The sequence below is a fragment of the Triticum urartu genome, chromosome 3A (genome assembly GCF_056163025.1).
Source record: "Triticum urartu cultivar PI428250 chromosome 3A, HENAU_Tu73, whole genome shotgun sequence".
Lineage (NCBI taxonomy): Eukaryota > Viridiplantae > Streptophyta > Magnoliopsida > Poales > Poaceae > Triticum > Triticum urartu.
Window position 1 is genome coordinate 276,746,471 of NC_141875.1, and position 7,729 is coordinate 276,754,199.

The window sequence follows — 7,729 nt, forward strand, 5'->3', positions numbered from 1 at the left end:
TTACCTCACTTGCGACATTGCTTTCAATGCGGTTATGCCTCTAAGTCATGCTTCGACACGTGGGAGATATAGCCGCATCGAGGGCGTTACAGACATCACTCAAGACATGAACTAAAAGACAGGCGACGGGCTAGATTCATTGGACAGCATCCAAGAATCCAAACCTCCGAGTTTGGAAACTCCTTGGCCCCTGGGTCTCAGATTGGGTGAGCTTTCGGATTTGATTCCACCCACCCACCCGTACATAAGCGATCTATCCCAAATTAGGCAAGATCCCGAAGAAACAGTACATCATTACTGGGCCAGATTCCTCCTGGTTATGAACAGGATAAAGGACTGCCGCGAGGTAGACGCAATTTCATTCTTCTGCAATAATTGCACGGACAAGGGAATCCTCAACGCCATAAGTCACCGTGATGTTACATGCTTCGCTGACTTGGCGTCCATAGTACGAAAGTACTATGCGATGGAAAGCGCCTGGAAAACCAAAATAAAATTTTGGGACAATCCGGCCCTGAATACAAACCCAGTCCGAAATAAAAGGGTGCATCATCGCCAGACACCCGGGTTCAATACCAAAAAGCAAAAGCCCTCTACAGGGCACGGAACCGTATTGGAAGGATGGCTTAATGGACCCTGTAAAATTCACAGTGCAAAGGGCGCCACACCAACTCACAGCCTTAGAGCATGCTGGATACTCCGGCAGGTGGCAAAAATTGGCGAAGATCTTCTAATTCCAGAAGCCACAGAAAGCCACCCCAGGGACACCAGTACGGTATTAACAGTCTTCGAGACTTTCGCATCAAATAATATGCGAAAAAGAACACTCCACAGCCTTGCTGAAGTCTACCAAGTAGCAACAATAAACCCATGGAGTGACACGGCTATTACTTTTAACGCAAGTGATGAACCTAAATTCCGAACAGCCCGAGCACCAGCCGCATTGGTCCTCAGTCCAATAGTGGACGGCTTTCGTCTTACCAAGGTACTCATGGATGGCGGCAGCGGATTGAACCTCATTTATGAGGAAACCCTTAAAAATGGAAATAGACTGGAACCGCATTGAGCGAAGCAACACAACCTTTAGAGGAATAATCCCCAGTCAGGAAGCGCGCTGTACAGGAAAAATCACACTAGATGTGGTGTTCGGCACGCCGGATAATTACAGGTCCGAAGAGGTCACGTTCCAAGTGGCCCCGTTCAGTAGCGGATATCACGCTCTGCTAGGGCGGGAAGCGTTTACAATCTTCCAAGCAATACCCCATTACGGGTACATGAAGCTCAAGATGCCCAGGCCTAATGGAATCATCACTCTCGCTAGTGATCCGGACATAGCACTCCGTGCCGAAAACAAGACAGCCGCACTGGCCCTCGAGGCGCTATCCGAAGCCCTAGCGGCTGAGGAACTGACTGCGCTGCGCTCCATGGTGAATAGGGACGATGTGATACTCGACAAAAGATCCAAGTCCACCTACTTTAAACCGGCGGACGAAATAGTCAAATTCCAAGTCCATCCAACGGACCCCAATAAAACAGCTTCCATCGGGGCACAGTTAAACCCTGATGTAGACACCGCACTGCGATAGTTCCTACGAGAGAACTGGGACATTTTCGCCTGGCACCCTTCAGACATGCCAGGAATCCCACGCAGGCTGGCCGACCACAGCTTAAATATCCTAAAAGGATTCAAGCCAGTCAAACAGGCTCTTCGGCGTTTTTCCGAACCTAAGAGACAGGCCATGGGAGAGGAACTAGCCAAGCGATTGGAGGCCGGATTCATCAAAGATATAAAACACCCGAACTGGCTAGCAAACCTGGTGATGGTACCAAAGAAGGACAAATCCTGGCGCCTGTGTGTTGATTTTAAAGACCTTAACAAGGCTTGCCCAAAGGATCCCTTCCCTCTCCCCCACATCGATAAAATTATCGATGCTACCGTAGGACACGATTCGTTGTGTTTCCTAGACGCATACTCTGGCTACCATCAAATAAAGATGGCAGAGTCAGACCAAACTGCAACGGCATTCATCACACCATACGGCCCATTCTGCTTCAACACAATGCCCTTCGGGCTCAAAAACGCCGGTGCAACATATCAGCGCATGATTCAGACATGTCTGGCAAACCAGATCGGCAAAACAGTGGAGGCATACGTAGATGATGTGGTCGTTAAAACAAGACATGTCGAATCTCTAGTAGACGACTTGAGGCTAACATTCGATAACCTCCGAACATACGACATCAAGATCAACCCGGAAAAAATGCGTTTTCGGCGTTCCAGCCGGAAAGCTCTTGGCTTCATTGTATCTGGTAGAGGAATTGAAGCAAATCCAGCCAAGATCCGAGCTCTGTCACAATTGGATATCCCGAAGGACCTCAAACAAATACAAAAATTAACCGGATGCGTGGCGTCTCTAAGCCGCTTTATCTCCCGCTTGGGAGAAAGGCCCTACCCCTTTACCGCCTCCTTCGGCGCACTGAACACTTCAAGTGGACGGATGCAGCCACGGCCGGACTCGACGAAATAAAAGCCATCTTGGCAACAAACCCAGTCCTGGCCGCACCAAACATTGGTGAACCAATGCTATTATACATTGCAGCAACCCATCAGGTCGTAAGCGTAGTGCTCGTCGTCGAACGAGAAACGGACGGATACAAATTCCCCCTTCAAAAGCCGGTCTACTATGTGTCCACTGTCCTTACTCCATGCAAGTCACGGTACCCGCATTATCAAAAGATTGCGTACGTGGTATTTATGGCATCCCGGAAGCTGCGACACTACTTTCAAGAGTGTTCAGTAACAGTAGCCTCGGAAGTGCCACTTAACGATATTATAAACAACCGCGACGCGATGGGCCAGATTGCAAAATGGGCCATTGAGCTCCTCCCATTCGACATAACTTACAAGCCACGGTGAGCTATCAAGTCGCAAGTTTTGGCCGACTTCGTCGCAAAATGGACGGAGGCCGACCTAAATAGTACGGCACATATTCAAAGTGGGTCATGCACTTCGACGGCTCCAAAATGTTGGCCGGTCTGGGGGCTGGTGTCGTTTTGACGTCCCCCACAGGAGACACAATTCAATATGTACTCCAGATAATGTACACAGACTCCAACAATGCAGCCGAATATGAGGCCCTTTTACATGGTCTCTGGATGGCAGTATCCATGGGCATTCAATGCCTAAAGGTGCGTGGGGACTCGAACCTCGCAATATCCCAAATAAATGGAGACTTTGATGCCAAGGATCCAAAAATGGCAGCTTATCACAACGTCGTCCTAAAAATGTCAGCTCGGTTCGAAGGGCTCGAATTTCACCATATAGCCCGGGAAAATAATCAGGCGGCAGATGTCCTGGCACGCATCAGCGCAAAACGCGGTGTAGTCCCCCCCAACATCTTCTTGGAAAGGCTGTTCAAGACATCTGTAGTATGGGAAGGGGAACCCGGCAATAACAGCCCGGACCCAACCGCACTGCCCGACACCAAACACTCTGACATAATTGGAGGCTCTGCCAATGAAATAACACCTTCAGCCCACGTAATAATGGTCGTCATCGCCCCATGGATAGAACAATTCCTCGCCTACCTTACTAGGCAGGAACTCCCCGAGGACCAAAATGAGGCACGCTGCATAGTGCGGTGATCTAAAGCCTATAAAGTACATGAGGGAGAACTTTATAAGAAAAGCACTACCGGAGTCCTTCAAAGGTGCATCTCCGAAGAGGAAGGGCAGAACCTCCTGGCTGAAATTCATGCCGGACTCGGCGGTCATCACGCTGCAGCTCGGTCCCTTGTAAGCAAGGCCTTCCGTACAGGCTTTTATTGGCTGACGGCCCGAGCAGACGCCCAGGAATTAGTCCAACGATGCGTCAGTTGCCAGCTTTTTCTAAACCGAAGCCATATGCCACCCACCACCCTCCAAACTATCCCCATCACTTGGCCCTTCGCGGTCTGGGGGCTTGACATGGTTGGACCCCTTAAAGGCGGAACCCACAAGAAAAAATACTTACTGGTCATGGTGGATAAGTTCACCAAATGGATAGAAGCCAAGCCTGTTAAGACGACCGAATCCGGACTGGTGATAGACTTTATATCCGGGGTTGTACACCGTTACGACATCCCCCACAGCATCATCACTGATAATGGCATGAACTTTATGGCCGATGAGGTAAAACTCTGGTGCAAAAACATGGGCATCAAGCTCGATTATGCTTCCGTCTATCACCCACAAACTAACGGCCAGGTCGAACGTGTAAATGGTCTTATCATGAGCGGCATCAAACCCAGATTAGTGCGGTCCCTTAAGGAATCTAATACGCACTGGGTAGAGGAGCTCGACTCCATACTCTGGGGCTGCGGACCACGCCGAATCGCACCACCGGATACACACCATTCGTCATGGTGTACGGCGTAGAGGCAGTTTTGCCCTATGACATAATTCATGACTCACCTCGAGTGCGCATGTACGAAGAAAGAAAAGCCGAGCTCGATCGGCAGGACAGTTTGGACGCCTTGGAGGAAGAGCGTGACGTGGAAAAAGCCCGTTCCGCATTCTATCAACAGCAGGCTCGAAGATACCAAAGCAGAGAAGTACGGGACAAAAATTACAACGTTGGCGAATTAGTTCTACGCCTGCCGGACAAGAAAAAGGACAAACTCAAGCCCAAGTGGGAAGGTCCCTTCATAATTGACCAAGTCCTGACTGGTGGAGCGTACCGCTTGCGAGATGCATCGGATAACCGACTCGAGCCGAACCCAAGAAAAAGGACAAACTCAAGCCCAAGTGGGAAGGTCCCTTCATAATTGACCAAGTCCTTACTGGTGGAGCGTACCGCCTGCGAGATTCATCGGATAACTGACTCGAGCCGAACCCATGGAACGCAGCCCGTCTCCGAAGATTCTATGCCTAGCGCCGGACTCTGTGTTCGTCTCCTTCCTCTGTCCATTTTTTATATACTTTCTGTCTTACATTTCTCTCCTTCTCCCCTCTCTCTCTCTTATAGCCTTTAAAGGCTCATAAAGTGACACACTATCCACGCTCATTAAACCCGGGGGCTTCTTTAAACAGAAGCTTATTTATACGGACTTCATGCCCAAAACATGTGTCACACTTCCGCATGTACCTTTTCTTCACCATTATATGCAACGATATGACTTAAGTTTTGGCCAAGCTGGGTTGCCTGGCTCCTCTGCTTACCCCTACGTTCCTGATTGTTCGGCTAGGTGGTAAAGGGAGCACCTCTACGATTGCTACTGCCGGGTCAGCCGGATGTGTACCTCAAACTGGGTGAAGCCGAAAGCTAGCATTCTTAAGGGAATATTCGGTCGGTGAACTAAAGATGATCTTTTTTCACTTATTTATCTATACGCCCCTAGATGTTTTTCATGCGTCTCTTTTCGCAGAATGGACATGCACTTTAGGCATGCCTCCCAGGGAAAGGAACCCCTAAGGGAACTATTCTCCCTGGAAGATGTTTCTTACTAACCATGTAATATAACATATCTAGTTGGGCACTTGTCTATTCAAGCACTAATGACCCCTACGCCTGGTCTCCATGCATACCCCGGTTCTTATATAACCGAGAGGGTATTCGGACACACTCCGGACCGTCAGGTCCCGAGGTTGAAGTGAAAAGGTCGGCCATGACAAACGATCTACAATCCGGCTAGAAGGCATTACACATGTCAATTAAAATTACATAGTCAATCTGACTGATTGTATTCCTCTTCAATACCATCTAACATGATGTCTAGCTTACAGTCCTGTTGGGAATACTTTGCGGCCAATTCTACTTGGCCATATACTAAGCTCATAGGGATCCCCTTCCCATCGGGCCCCATGGGTCCGACCTCGGCCATGTGGTTTGGGTCAGCCTTCGTGTACCGCGTGTTCACCATGGCCCAGGCCTCCCTGGCGCCTTGACGGCAGGCCGACATCTTCCACAATCGGAAGCGCCGCCGCGCTCCCTTCAGCTTCTCTAAAAGCTCTCCAAGGCCTTCGGGCATGGAGACGGATGGCCACAAGGCCTGGGCGACGCCTTGCATCACCTGCCAAACTCGCTCGTGCAGCTGTGAGAGCTCGGGAAGAAGGTCACCCATAGAACCGGGCATTTCCTCTGCAGGACGACCTGTTAGCATACCTACAGACATCACTCTGTTAGTCGACTTCCTCGCCAAACTCTTTTTTCAAAGTTTGTTTAAGCACTTACTAAATATGCCGCGTCGAAGCCGCTGATTCTCCTTAACGGAGTCCAACAGCTGGGCACGAACATCCTTTAGTTCAACGCCCAGCTTGGTGTTGGCATCTTGGAGATTGTTCTTCTCCCGCCTCACCTTTGTCAGCACACTCTCACCTGCCTTCAGCTGGCGTAGGAGTGGTTGCTTTTCCAGATTTAATCCGGCGCCATCTGCAATTTCATTTGTCAGATTTGCACCCACGCCGCACTTCACAAAATACTTATCTTTCGAAGCGTATATTACCAGAGGGGGTCTCCTTGGGCTCCCCTGCCGCGGCTAGTGCGGCCTCAAGTTGGGCTTTGCACTCTACCAGCTCCTGGGACAGTAGGGTATTCTTTTCTGTAAGAACCTGCATAACAAATGATCCTTAAATCAGTTATTCTAACTGTTTCAAGTCTCGGGGGCTACTGGTATATATATAATTACCAAAAGTTTCTTACCAGTATGTCTTCTACATATTGCTCCGTGGCTCTGGCTAGACCATTTTGAGCGGCACGGAGGTACGCATCTCCCGAATTGAAGGCATCCAATGCCTCTTGGGAGAAACAAGCGTCGCGAAGAACTATCCGGCGACGCCTGTGGTTCATGGAAATCTCCACCTCGGAATTGGTGGCAGACAGCATGTCCGCATCCTCTGTCGGAGGAGTGTCCGGTGCGTGCCTTGTGTTCGCCTCCGCTTCCGGACCAGGCTTTGGAGCCTGGCTGGTGGAGGCGCGATTGGCAACCTCTCCGGATATAGTCCGGCGAGGTCTCTTCGTCCTGAAGAGAGCATGAGCGTTAATATGCCTTGAAGGAATAACACCTGGGAATAAGATGGTACGCTATACCTTTGCACCGGCGTCTCAGTCCGGACCGCACTTCTTTTCAGCCTGCGGGGCCTTGCCGCCCCTTGTTGGCTAGTCGTCGCAGGCTTGGCCTCCCGTCTCAAGGACCTCCCCTGCAAAACACGGTTGTCATACGGCAATCCAAAACACGTGAGGATAGATCCCTTTTCAAAGTGCTGGGACTTCGGTCTCAGTTACCTGTGAGGCTGGGAGTAGCCCTGGGTAATCGGTCGTAATGGCCACCAAGGCGTTGTTCTTGCTCAATTGATGAAACACCCAATCAATCAGCTCCATAGATAAGTCCAGATCCTCTTGGGAGGCCAGGTCGAGGGACCGTCCCGGATCCTCGGGTTGTGGAGGAGGGCTGTTTATTTCTTTATCAGCCTGGCGTAGTACCTGCATTGAAGTCGTTAGACTGAATATTTAACGATGGGAATATAAAGCGGATGGGCAAGTAAAAGTGTCCACTTACCCAACTTGGGGGATTGTACATAGAAAATCCACCCTGTGGGTTGACGCGGAGAAATTCCTCCTCTTCTCCCTTGTACAAAGAGGACAAGATCTTTATTAGAGCGGCAGCCGAATCCGGCCCCTTACGGCTGTGGCGGGTGGCGTCGTCCTCCCCGTTGAAGTCCCACTTGGGGTGGCCTCTATACTGGAGCGGCT